Source organism: Oryctolagus cuniculus, chromosome 4 (assembly GCF_051225735.1).
Source record: "Oryctolagus cuniculus isolate XC-2025 breed Fujian yellow rabbit chromosome 4, ASM5122573v1, whole genome shotgun sequence".
NCBI classification, from domain to species: domain Eukaryota; kingdom Metazoa; phylum Chordata; class Mammalia; order Lagomorpha; family Leporidae; genus Oryctolagus; species Oryctolagus cuniculus.
This window is the reverse complement of record NC_142870.1, coordinates 118,436,235-118,450,607: the sequence shown is the minus strand read 5'-3', so window position 1 is coordinate 118,450,607 and position 14,373 is coordinate 118,436,235. Positions and strand designations below refer to the sequence as shown.

At 38.0% G+C, this 14,373-nt stretch overlaps 1 long non-coding RNA gene across 9 annotated transcripts in view; it reads left to right on the top strand.

Annotated features, from left to right (window-relative positions):
• Positions 1-4,497: 4,497 nt before the first annotated feature.
• The window catches only part of LOC149127085 (uncharacterized), a 152,475-nt gene continuing 142,599 nt past the window's right edge, over positions 4,498-14,373 (top strand). For 3 of the 9 annotated variants that reach the window (XR_016232593.1, XR_016232595.1, XR_016232594.1), the window contains exons 1-2: positions 4,502-4,829; positions 6,633-6,747. This is a non-coding gene — a long non-coding RNA (uncharacterized LOC149127085). Of the gene's footprint in view, positions 4,830-6,632; positions 6,748-13,380; positions 13,494-14,373 lie in introns of all 9 variants that reach the window. The other 6 variants (XR_016232588.1, XR_016232587.1, XR_016232592.1 and 3 more) reach the window with 4 other exon arrangements.

The following is a 14,373-nucleotide window of genomic DNA, read 5'->3' as shown; positions in this document are numbered from 1 at the left end:
AAATATAAATTCAACAGCAGCCAGATAATTATTTGGAAAAATTACTTTAAATATAGTAAAATTTTGAAAGCATAAACATGAAATCTGTTTTATTGAAAACTAATGTTCTTAACATGAACTGCTGATAGTCAGTGCAGCCTACATAATGGTTCTAGGTCACTGTAAATAAAAATGTGAAATTTGCTCTATTATTTAATGTTTGCACAGTGTGTTTAAGTTCATATACTGAAATTGTACACTCCATAGTTAACACAAGCCACCTATTTTATGAGTTTTTCCCAGAGACATGGCTATGCCATTAATTAATAGGAAGGCTAATTGTGTAATCTGTTTTTGATCTAAGAGCAAACAAAATTTAGACTATTTTACTTAACAGTTCATCTACAATTCTTTCTTAAACTAAAAATGTTAATCAATGCTTACATTGTTTTGTTTTATTTTATTTGGAATATATCTCACAGGGAAACCACCTTGTAAGACATATGACAAGGGCTGTTCTGAGGCATCTACTTGGAGAATCTGAATGGAGGCCCAGGGCCATTTCCCGCAATGCCTTCTTTAAGTCCTTTAGTGGGAGTGAGTGGAGCAGTATGTGTCATGGCACCTTTTCTTTCCTTTTCTTTTCTTTCCTTTTCTCTTCTTCCCTTTTCTTTTCTTTTTTCTTTATTTGATAGAGTGATAGACAGTGAGAGAGAGAGAAAGGTCTTCCTTCCATTGGATCAGTCCCCAAAATGGCCGCTATGGCTGGTGCTGCACCAATCCCAAGCCAGGAGCCAGGTGATTCTTCCTGGTCTCCCATGTGGAGCAACCAGGACTAGAACATGGTGCCCATATGGGATGCTGGTGCCACAGTTGGTTAACCAAGTGAGCCACAGTGCCAGCCCCAATGGCATGTTTTGACAAATGCTGGTATAGATCATTCAAAATGGGCTGGTTTTTGTTTTACAAACAGAATCATATAAAGTCTTTAGCTGAATTCAAATTTTCAGATATAGTTAAAATCATACCTCAGAAATTCAACTCTTTACCAGTTTAACTTTTGACTTTTTTGATTACTATAAGAATAATCTTTACTCTCTTTTGAAATGATTTCGTTTGTTGGAGAAAAGTACTAATGGCTTCTGAATAACATTCAAGATGATTGTTCTGTAGAATGCAAACATCTTTAAAACTCATTGTATATTTGGGAGCATTGCAGTGTCTCTCTCTCTCTCATTTACTCCATAGCCTTTTCCGATGAAGAATGAAAACAAAAAAAATTGCATCTACTTTTTCCTGAGTTCCCATAGGATTTTTGCTAACCCTATGATATACTTTCTAATTGTATTAACTATTCATTTATTCAACAAATATTTGTTGAGTGCCTACTGTATGCCAAATTCTATTTAGACATAAGGATCTGATAATGAATAAAATATACAGAATTTTTGCGAATATTATATATAACTATATCATAATTAAATATATATATGTACATGGGTTATGGGTATGTATGTGTGTATGATATGTACTATGGAGAAAAATAAAAATAGACATAGGGACAATTTGTAGAGATTAAGAGGCTGTGACATTTTAAATAAAGCAGGATAGTAGTAGTTGACTCCAGTAACATTTACACAAAGACTCCAAGGAGGTGAGAATGAGCTATGCAGATAATTATGTTAGAGAATTTTAAGCAGACAAAACAAGTGTAAAGATCCTCATGCAGGAGCTACCTGGAGTGTCCACGTTCCCAAGAACATCTGGGAGGCTGCGGTACTTAGAGTGAGCAAGAATCAGGGCCTTGGAAGTGGCAGCTAATGAAGTCATCATCAGGGACATATTGTATTGGGCCCTTTAAGTTTCTTAAAAATATATTTATTTATTTATTCATTTGCAAGTCAGAGGGAAAGAGAGATGGGAAGGAAAGAAGAAAGAGAGGAGGGGGAGGATGGGAGGAAGGAAGCAAGGAAAGAAGCTGGGAACACACACACATGTGTCCCATGTGGGTGGTAGGAACCCAACTACTTGAGACATTACTACTACCTCTAAGGTCAGCATTAGCAGAAAGTTAGATTCAGGAGCCGGAGCCCAGAATTGAGTTCAGGTACTCTGATGTGGAACACAGGTATCTCAACCACTATGTAAAACGCCTGGCACATCCTCCCTGCCCTCCAATCCCCACTTCCCAACCCATGGCCTGCTGTTTGCCATGAGAAGCTGTTGGAGGATTTTGAGAAGAATGACATGCTGTAATTCATAATTTAAAAGGTTCTATCTGGCTTCTGTGTTGGTGATTAAGTGAAGGGATTAGGACAGAAAAAAGCAGACATGTTATCAGGCTATTGCCATAATCTAGGCCAATGGGTAGATGGCCTGGTCCTGAATGCTACCACACAGCAAAGGTTGAAGGTTGAGCCAGGGTCTGATTCTGAATCTATTTTGATAGGAGCCCATAGGGTATTCTGATGTCTTTATTAAATTCAAAAAACAAGACTGTGGAAATTGTTTGCAAGTCAAATTCTGAACAAATAGAGCAGTTCAATTATAAACCTATAGGATGGAACATCTTTATATGGAAAATATTAATAATATTGTCCAAATGAGGTATGAGCCTAATAAAATTAGAGGAAGACTTTTTTTTATAAAAATGAAGTATTTCTATATATGTATATACACACCTACACACACAGACACACACACACATATATATATCTATATATATCTATATTGATATATCCACAGATAATTCCTGGCTTATAATGGTTTGACTTATGATTGTTAAACTCTATAATGGTGTAAAAGTGATATGAATTCAGTAAGAATTGAACTTCGAATTTTGATTTTTGATCTAGCAATAAGCTAGCAATAAGCCATACACTACTCTCTTCTCATGCTGGGTAGCAGCTCCCAGTCAGCCTGCAGAAAACGACGGTAAACAACCAATACTAGTCTACAGTGTACTGGGTTGCAAAACTATGTTACTCAGTAGGTTAGGTACAGTAAATAAATGTTTGGCTTAATAGTGTGCTCAATTTATGTTGGGTTTACTGGCACATAACCCTATTGTAAGTCAAAGAACATCAGCATACACAAACACATACACTCATCTCTGAAGAAACAAAAAAATGTCATTTGGCAGAAAGAGGTTTTTTAATTTATATTTTAGTGTTCTGATTATAGTGCAGAGATATGTAAATATCTAATATATTGTGTTATGTCCAAGTGAGTTAGAAATTTAGTATTGTTTTTTATATCCTAGTGTTTTATACTCAAATGCATTTGAAATATAAATCAGAAATAGTTTAAGCATTCGAACTTTGGTTTTAAAACCAAGAGTCATATACCATTAAGATATGTTAAAGACCAGTAAGTCCGCTATGGTTGTAAAGCATGTGTAACATCTACTATCATTCAAAATCCCATGTTTTTGTTATATTATTCTCATGGAAAAAATATAATTTTCAAAACCATTTTGAGTTTTAGGTCATCTCAATCTTAAAACTGACAAATATTATTTTGTTTTTTAAAGATATAGTCAGAGAATTGGAGAGCAGTATGTCTATGTGAATGTGTTTAAGTGTGTAAATTTTTAGTGACATTTGGCATAAAATTTCTGACAGCCAAAGGAAAAAAAAAAGCTCTAGTGGTTATGTTTGTCACATTATGTAACAAAACAAGATAAAACTAGAATCTATAAGTAATTTGTTAGGCCTGAACTTAGTAAGGAACATATTGCATTACTTTTTGAATTATCCTACTTGCTTGTAAAAATGGTGTTTTTAATTGAGGTTTCATAGGAAAATTAGATTTGATTATATTTAACACACTTTTCTTGGTATCTATTTTTATATCAAGTTAGGAATTTTTTTAATATTTTATTTATTTTTCTTTGAGAGGTAGAGTTATAGACAGTGAGAGGGAGAGGCAGAGAGAAAGGTCTACCTTCCATTGGTTCACTCCCCAAATGGCTGCCATGGCCAGGGCTGCGCCGATCGGAAGCCAGGAGCCAGGTGCTTCTCCTGGTCTCCCATGCGGGTGCAGGGCTCAAGCACCTGGGCCATCCTCCACTGCCATCCCAGGCCTCAGTAGAGAGCTGGATGGGAAGAAGAGCAGTTGGGACTAGAACTGGTGCCCATATGGGATGCCAGTGCTGCAGGCAGAGGATTAACCTACTGCACTACAGTGCCGGCCCCTTTAATTGAATTTTCAAAATAATTTTGCCCTGGCAAATTGTGAGGATGGTTTCAGTTAATGTCAACATTGAAATAAAAAAAATCAGTTAAGAATCTATTTCAGAGTCTAAGCTGGTGTTACTCAAAATATGGACCACAAGCACCTGCGTCAGAATCATCCATTAGCTAAAAAAGCAGGGGAGGTCTGAGTCGCAGCCAGACATTGATATGTGATGATTAGGCCTGACCATGGGCAACTAAAAGGCTTTATGTGGCAGGGCTCACCTGGGAAAGCTCTCTCCCACACCAGATGCAGAGCACAGCTGACATGGCAATTTCTAAGGAAGTTGCAGCTAGAACTCAGGCTCTCCCATACAACCACGCCTTCACACAGGGCTATGTTCCTAGCCCAGGTGCCTCGATTTGGAGGCCAATTCATTGCGAATCTTCATCAGGGCCTTCCTTAGGTGCCGTTGCTAACTTCTTATTAAGGGAAGGGAGAGATCTTGAAGACGCTTTCCCCGACTCTGATTCAATACTCAGTATTTTTTGACTCCTCATCCATTCTGCCTGTACCTCAGAGCTATAAAGCTGCAGGAGCCTTGTATTCTGGGTGCCCGTCTGGTGACTTTCCAGTTGACTGATGCCCTTCTCTGGGGAGAAAATGGAACATAGGTGAGCTACTGCTTTCTCTGGGTTAGCATTTTGCTTAGACCTTTGTAGTGATGTTATTTCCATTTCAGCTCCTCGGGCACGTAGAAGCCCAGTTCAGCCTTCACAGGTAGCTCACTGGTCTAAATCCCAACACACTGGCTGAGGATCTGCGCGTTTACTAACTTTTCCTGGAAACTATAATGTGTACTTTAGTAAAATTGTTGGTCAAAATGGTAGATGAAAGGGGCTTGACCTCATACAGTGGTTAGGGAATAGGAGGAAGAATTACAGAGATATTGGGAGTCACAATGAGAATTTGAAGTTTAGTAAAATTGTGGAAGCAAGAACAATGAGTGCAAAATGAACTTGCCCTGATGCTGCGAGTTGCAGTTGAGTGTTCAGGAGTACATCTTCATCATGCAGTTGGGCAATTGGATACATGAATTTAGATCTCAGGAAAAGCTCCTAGATGTGAGATACTGACTTAGAAATCAGCAGTGCATATTCAGGGGAGAGGGGAGGTTAAACCCATGACAGTAAATGAGAAAACCAGGGAGATAATAGAGTGGAAAGAGAGGAGGGTTGATGATTCAATCTGAGAGCCATGTGATCAAGGGCAGAAGAGCACAAGGGCAGCAGAGACTGGCCACTCTGCTTTGCAGGCATACCTTTTATGGACTCTTAAAAATTATGTTTATGTATTTAAAAGGCAGGGTGGGGGCTGGCGCTGCAGCTCAATAGGCTAATCCTCCGCCTGTGGCGCTGGCACCCCAGGTTCTAGTCCTGGCCGGGGCGCCGGATTCTGTCCCGGTTGTTCCTCTTCCAGTCCAGCTCTCTGCTGTGGCCCAGGAAAGCAGTGGAGGATGGCCCAAGTGCTTGGGTCCTACACCTGCATGGGAGACCAGGAGAAGCACCTGGCTCCTGGCTTCGGATCAGCGCGGTGCACTGGCTGCAGCGCACCGGCCGCAGCAGCCATTGGGGGGTGAACCAACGGAAAAGGAAGCCCTTTCTCTCTGTCTCTCTCTCTCTCACTGTCCACTCTGCCTGTCAAAAAAAAGGGGGGGGCAGGGTGGGGAGAGAGGGAGAGAGAGATAGGGAAGGGGAAGAGGGAGAGGGATCTTCCAACTGCTGGTTAATTCTCCAAATGCTGATAACAGTTGGAGCTGGAGCAGGTAGGAGCCCACCTACATGAGCTTCCACCTGCTTCTTATCACTGTGCACATTAGCAAAAAGCTGTAACTGGACACAGAGCATGGATTTGAATCCAAGTACTCTGATATGAGATGCCAGTGTTCAAAGCAGCTCTTAACCACTGCATCAAATTCCTACCACTTCTATGTATTCCTTTATTTAAAAAGGTTTTGTTTATTAATTTGAAAAGCAGAAAGAGAGAGAGAAATTCAGAAAGAGAGAGAGAGATTTATTTCCTTCTACTGGTTTACTCCTCAATTGCCTGCAATAGCTTGGTCTGGGTCAGACTGCAGCCAGGAGCCAGGAACTGTATCCTACTCTCCCACATAGATGGCTGGGGCACAGGTAAGTACTGGCACCATCTTTGGCTGCCATCCCAAGCACAGTATCAGGAAGCTGGGTCAGAAGCAGAGCAGCTGAGCCCAAACCAGCACTCCTACATGAGATGCCATCATCATGGGCAGTAACTTAGTGCTGGCCCCTTATGAATCCTTGATAAATCCAGTAGTACAATGTGAAACCGCAGTTATGTGAAGGTACTTATTTAGATAGTTCAAGTGATATTTTTAGCTACTTTTTTTTCTGCAGGTCTGACTTCCAAAAAGTAAATAACTGTTATTTTGGTTTCCCCAGTTGGAGTGCCAATCATTTCAACTGAACTTATCACAACAGATAGCTGCAGAGAAGGTAACTCAACATAAAGCTAAATTCAAGAATGGAGATTTGGATTTCATCACTCTACTAACAGGTGACATGAATATTGTCATCTCTAAGTCAGTATTACCTTTTACAGTTTAAACTGAGATAAATAACTAATAAGTAAATAAAATGCCTTCAGAACATTTGAATTTAATGAATTTCCTAGTAACATTCTACCAAGCCTGTTTAATGTGTGCCCTTGGAGACTCTTCTGTGTAGTTTTTGCTCCCTTTCAACTGCTCCATAAATTGCATCAGTGATTTTTATTTCTAAGTTGAAGGAAATGTTTGACTCTAAGCACCCTGAAATACATTTAAAACAAATACAAAAGAGCTATAAAATGTATAGGGCAGGCTGGGCCAGGTGTGGTTTATAGTATTATGTATTACTTTTAAATAAATCATTACTAATACTTATAGGGTGTTCAAATACTCCAGCTTGCCTGCGACAGAGAGAGTCTGCAGGGTGAGTTGACTTCCAGTTTTAAAAGTGGAATGGTCTCTCAGAAACAGAAACAAATTTGTCATCCTATTAATATATCCAAAAGTGCTAGAGGTTTGCTTTGCAATGTGTGTGTGTGTGTGTGTGTGTGTGTGTACGAGAGAGAGAAAGATTTCTATTTAACCCTGAGTCATTATTTTCCATTTTCTAAGAGAATAGATGTTTAGTTTGTTGCATGACACCCACTATCCACATGGGAGAACTGGATTAAGCTCCTGAGTCCTCTGTTTGGGCTGGCCTAACCCTGATCATTGTGGGCCATACTGGAGAGTGAATCATCAGATGGAAGTTTCTTTCTCTTCCTCTCTCTTCCTCCCTCCCTCCCTCCTTCCTTTTCTCTGTAACTATGCCTTTCAAATAAATAATCTTTTTTTTTTTTTTTTTTAAGAAAAAGGAAACTGAACTTGAGCCCAAGCACTCAGATGCAGGTATCTGGTACATTAATTATGCTAGGTCAAATGCCCACCTCCAAACTAATTTCAAATTATCAACTTGGAATATTTTTGAGTTGACCTTTGCAAACTTCTTCCCCTAACTTTGTGTGTGATCATAACATTGAGTTTCCTCACACAGAATGTTGTCTTCTCTGAGTTAGGAAGCAAGGCCTAGAGTTCTAAATCTCTGTATCAGGGCAAGATTGTGATGACCTTGGAAAAATATTTTTTGCCTAATGAACCTAGGCTGAGACTTGATTGCAAATACATCTCTTGTATAGGAAGCAATGTGAATGCCCAGCAATCACTGAGTGAACAGAGTGGATTTGATAAGAGCTCATTTTGGTACTGTGTTTTCTTCATTGAGGGAGGTTTCAGTTCTGTGGCACTACCTTTCTGGCTGAGAAATAAAGAATACAAGAGGGCCACACCAGGAATAGCTAACAAATAGACTATTTTCTTACCATAAATTTAGGTATAACTTTTCCGTTTGTTCCTGCATGGAGTATTGGTTTCTATTTCAAGTCTACATTTTGCCTTATGCAGGGAATCTGATCTAGTCATTGAGTCATTCCATTGATTTTTCCACATTTGTATCACCTTGATTTTAGATGATTTCAGGAGTCTTTTTTTCCTCTTTTTTTCCCAATGGCACTGGGTCCAGTAGAGGCATCCCTGACATCATCCTATAGGGTGGACAATATCTGGTTTTCTGTTTCCTGCTGGGCTGTAATACATTCTATGTGGCTCTATGCTGCTCACATCTTTACATTGGACTCTTGCCAATCTAGTCGTAGACTGAATGGTGGCCTCTAAGTTGCATTTTCTGTTGCGGAGTCCTCTTGTTCCAGATATGACAATGCAGGATGCCCCTTGTCTTTCCTTCTTTGCATAGTTCCAAGATTAGCTAAGATATTTCTCTACTCTTTCCTTTACCTGCCAAGATTTCCCAGATCTGTGAAGCCATTAACTGGCACCTCACATGCAGCTTCTCTTGGTCTGGTTGACTTCCACCCCCCTTCCTGACCCATATCAGACATTCACTCCTAAGGAATAAAAGTACAGATTACCATGTTCTGGCTCTATGAAAACTATTCCATATTCACATGTATTTTGTGTTTATATGGAAATACCATTCCACTCTGCTTCAAATTAGATAATTTTATTGTTTCACTGTATGGCAAGGGAAAAATCTGAATAACAAAATATTCCTATGATTCTATCCTTTTTGTCAGAAGCTGCTTTGGGATGTTGAAATCTAGGATCCTTTTTATTTCCCTTTGTGTATCTGAGGTATGTCCTTTTCCACTGGGGAGGGGAACTGAGCTCCTTTTTGAGTGATGGAAGGATGATTAATTATGCCAAGAATTTGAAGTCCCAGAAAATTATATTGCATCTTCATATATCACTCTACCACATGTGTTTCCTACTTTGATCAATGCACTCATACAAATAGGTCTGCTTAAGATCCTGGCTCTCAGGGGTCTCACTGTGGGTAACTATGGCACCTGTCACAGATGAATATTTGGAGTAGTTTTTTTTTAAGGGTGTCTTTAAAAGCTTTATTTATTTATTTTTATTTTTTATTTTTATTTTTTTTAAACTTTTATTTTATGAATATAAATTTCCAAAGTACATCTTATGGATTACAATGGCTTCCCCCCCATAACTTCCCTCCCACCCCCACCCTCCCCTTTTCCACTCCCTCTCCCCTTCCATTCACATCAAGATTCATTTTCAATTCTCTTTATATACAGAAGATCAGTTTAGCATATATTAAGTAAAGATTTCAACAGTTTGAAAAAAAAGATACTGGAGTAGTTTTTTTTTAAAATCATGTTCATATCTTCTCTCCTACCCTTCGGTTTTCCTCTTCTAGCAAGGAATTAGATTAAATTTATACTTAATAATGTTATATCCATTCCATCAATGAAAAGTTGGAATTTATGTTGCTTATTTTTACTAAATAACAAAGTATAAATGTAAGTGTGGTTTACATGCCAAAAACAATATTTGTTTATTTTTTCTGTAACCAAGACACCTTAAGTTGCTGGGGTGAGGAAGGTACATAGAACCTAACAGATGACCCAAACAAACTCAGAGATGCTCATTTTATTCTTAAAGATTCTTTAGGGGAAGTCCTCGATCTAGGGTGGGGACATTAGAATTATTTATAGACAGAGTCCTGAAAACACTTACATATTTACAAAAGAGCACCACTGTTTTACTTAGATCTTTTTATTGGGATTTTGCATAAAATTTTTGATTGAGAAGCTTTTCCTTTATTTCTCTATGTATGCATACCTAGTTTATACAAATCTACAAATATAGTTGTTAGATATTGAAACAAAGATGGTTTATCTTGGCCAAAATTACAACCTAGTTTACTTGAGTTAATGTTCGAAGGTTTCCATAGAGTTTGTTAGGGAATTTAGCATACGCAATATACTACTTATATTAATGAATAACTTTAGTTTGAAATATTAATTAAAGGACTTTAATTAGAAGTAAAAGTAATATTACAAATATATGATTTCAAATCATTTCTCTTTTCAGTGCTTCCAGCAAGAAAGCAATACTTATCCACCATACCATAATTGGAAATACTAATTGGTCTTAGCTTTAATTTAATGAAATCTAGTTTAACAATAATTAAATTTAACATCAATAGCTAAAATAATCAGGAAAACTTGTTAATATCAGAAAAGGCTTGATTTGTTCTGTAACTTTTATATAATTAATTTATGAAGCTAATTGCCTATAACATTTAGCCCACCAGACTTTTTTTTATTCTAAACAAAAATTATTCAAATTGATAGGCATAATTATTTTATTTGTGTGTATATGTGCAACTATGAAATAAAAGCATTTTTTTTAAGATTTGTTTATTTTAAAGAGTTACAGAGAGAAGTAGAGACAGAAAAAGAGAGAGAGAGAGAGGGAGAAGTCTTCCATCAACTGGTTCATTCCCCAAATGGCCACAATGGCCAGAGCTGAACTAATCCAAAGCCAGGAGCCAGGAGCTTCTTCTGGGTGCAGGGACCCAAGGACTTGGGCCATCCTCTGCTGCTTTGCCAGGCACATTAGCAGGGAGCTGGATCAAAAGTGGAGCAGCCGGGACTTGAATTGGTGTCCATATCCAGAGCTTTAACCCACTGCGCCACAGTGCCAGCCCTCAACTTAATAATTTTAAAATTTTTTTAAAAAGTAAATCATTCCATAGTAAGGACTGAACATGTCTGATGACTGTGGTATTCCTGTATCAGGATGGGATTGTTAAGTAAAAACTACATAAAAATACTTCTACTACGTGTTGCCTTCTTAAATAAAATGGATACATCAAAGCAATAAATAAAGCCATTCTCCAAAAATATTATTAGAGAGCTGAAAGTTTCAGAATTCTTCAAGCAAGGATGTTATTTGCATAGTGAAACTTCTTCAGACATTTCAGAAGCTAGATGTGTTTCCAAGAAATGGCAGTTGGCAGGTTGGACTGAGTAGGAAAATAAGATGTTTTACTCTTTACTGTGCTGATGTGTATTGGTTTTAAAGCCACAGTTTTATACCTTAATGATTTTTAACTTTTGTGCATATATAATTGGAGTTCTGTAAGTGAGATCGACCAAATGCAAACTTCATTTTAGTTCTTCTTGAATCCTAATAATAGCCACCATTATTCTGTATATTCTAGCTGCAATTTATATTCCAATATTTCTCTATCAATAGGATTTTTGATAAGATTAAGAATAAGTGGGATTGTCAGTCAGGATTGCCATTCTGTGTCATGTGATTCCTAATTTTTGTAAATGGTGTGGGAAATCTTTCCACAAATATTTCACGTGTATACTTACTTTCCCTGACAGCCCCAGGCAGACTCCAAGTCTAAATATTTATATGTTCCAAACCAGAACTTTTCCAAATTTAATATGCATACTAAGGGGCTTTTTAAAATGCAGGTTCAGATCCAGCAGGTGTGTGGAGCTTGAGATGCTGCATTTGTAACAAGTTACAGGTGATGACAGTGCTTTTGGTCCACTGGCCATTCTTTGAATATCAAGGTTGTAGATTGTACATATTCCTTTATTTCCACATAGTAAATGTCCTAAAATATGAGCTTAGATTTGTTTAAGCAAGTATTTCTCTTTATCCTAATACTGGTAGTAGCCTGCACAAATGCTGAGACACACCATATTATCTGCCAGTTGCTTGAATATTCCATTGTCTCAGGTCTTAGCTATGGTTCCACTTGACTTTATTACTGTGATCCTAATATGAAAGTATTAGAGAAAGACACAGTTTCGTTTTTTTTTAAAGATTTGTTTTATTTATTTGAAAAGCAAAGTTACAGAGAGAGAGAAGGAGAAACAGAAAGAGAGAGATCTTACATCCACTGGTCACTCCCCCAAATGGCTGTGACAGTCAGGGCTGGGCCAAGATGAAGCCAGGAAAAAGGAGTTTCTTTTCTTTTTTTTTTTTTTTTTTTTTTTTTTTTTTTACAGGCAGAGTTAGACAGTGAGAGAGAGAGACAGAGAGAAAGGTCTTTCTTTTCCGTTGGTTCACCCTCCAAATGGCTGCTACTATCCAGCTCTCTGCAAAGTGCCTGGAAAAGCAGCAGAAGATGGCTCATGCCCTTGGACCCCTGTATTAATGTGCGAGACTCAGATGAAACTCCTGGTTCCTGGCCAGCCAGCGCAGCGGCTCACTTGGCTAATCCTCCACCTGTGGCGCTGGCACTCTGGGTTCTCGTCCTGGTTGGGGCACCATATTCTGTCCCAGTTGCCCCTCTTCCAGTTCAGCTCTCTGCTGTGGCCTGGGAGGGCAGTGGAGGATGGCCCTGCTTGGGCCCTGCACCTGCATGGGAGACCAGGAGGAAGCACCTGGCTCCTGATCGGTGTGCCAGCCGTAGGCTGTGTATACTTGAAATTTATAATTAATTTTGCTTACCTTAGATATTTAAATATAATATAAACTGACATTTTTATTAACTATGTACAATTTTGTAATATTTAATCAGGCAAATTGCAGCAGTTCTAGAATCTATATTTTATATAAGAAAATAGTTTTCATGTAATCATTGTGTTTGTTATCAATTGTTATCTGCATAAGAATCAGACATATGTCTGTCAAGTTTATATCTAGAGTTGGAAGACATGACATCCTATAGATTAAAATTTATTAAAGGGTTGTTCACGGACATTAGAGGTTACTGGGATACTTCTGTGGGATCTGCATGGTCAAAACTATTTTCATAGCAATATTAATCTGTATTTCTCTTTTTCTACCATGTTGACATTTTTAATGAACATGCAACAGCAATGGGGAATAACTGCTGGTATCTCAGCCAGAATCAAGACAGTGGCACTGTCCCCTCAAAAGGAGTTCAGTAGTTGAATGAAGTGAGAAATAGCTGCTGTGAGATTTTGGTAACAATTTTGCAAAAGTCATCTTCTTCATGTTTGCCTTTTTGTACTCCCCTTTTCTTCTTTATTATCATAAAACTCTAAGAAAAATAAAGGATCCTTCTTATTTTAAGAGCAATGAAGTGAGCGAGTGCTGAGAAGATCCTTAAAGAAAAATTTAAGTGGGAAATATGGATGGATGCAACTTTCCAGAGGGAAAATTTCAGATACACATGTTTATGAATCAAGAGTATTGGACCCAGCCTCAGAGGCTGGTGTAATCACAGAAGAGAAGATTGCCAGTCCTTGAGTCCCTCTTTCCATCTTTACCCCACTCCTCCATTGCAGCCTCTTCACCTTTACTGGAATGCCACTGTGTGATTGGATCGCAGGCAAGAAATAGTCCCTCATCTGAAACCATTAAGTTACGCCTTTCAGCCTTGAGACCTTCCATTTACAAGGTACTTCAAAAAGTCTGTGGAAAAATGAAATGAAAAATGTGATTTTATTTTGTTGCAAAAATCTTTTTCTATAATATGTGAAAAATTTATGTATGAAAATAGATTTCAGGGTTTTTTTGTACCCAGATAAACTGATACTTTAAATTCCATTTTTCCATAACTTTTATGAAATACCTTATATACCAAACAGTGTACTTAGGGAGCTATTTCATCCTCTAGCATTAATCTTGGGGAATGCACTAAGTATGATGGTAAAATGGGGAAGGAGAACTATACCCCCGTAATGAAAAGCAGCAGTACATTATTTTATTTTTTTGTAAAAGGAGTGCATAGACATTCATTTTCTTTCTCTCTCTCTCTCTTTCTTTCTTTTTTTTTCTTTCTTTCTTTGTCATTTGTTTTGCTGCATCTAGAATTTGGATTGCATTTTGGAAGAAGTCAGACCAAAGCTGAATTGTAAGTCAGGAGATAGAATCTAAGATAAAGAAGGCTCAGAGAAAACAGAATCAGACAGGAACAGGAGATCAGGAGCACTTCTTGAGTATTTTTAATTTGTTTGCTCTGAGTAGTGTGAAATAAACATTCTTTTCCATTTCCTGTATAGCAAGTTATACTTTGCTCCAATGCATTATTGTGCCTGGATTCTTTTTTTTTTTTTCCCTAACAAAGAAAATAGGAGTTATATATCTGGGTTGGAGAATGAAAAAAACAAGCAAGCAAGTAAACAAACAAACAAACAAAACCAACTTTTTCTACAAATAGAAAGTTGAAGGATGAAAGACGGCTGATATCAAAGTCCTAAATTCAGGTTCCAGGAAAGGCCCCTGGCTCAGTTCTCCTCTTTTACCTTACTTGCTCCAATGAACTGGAGGCCTTGTGG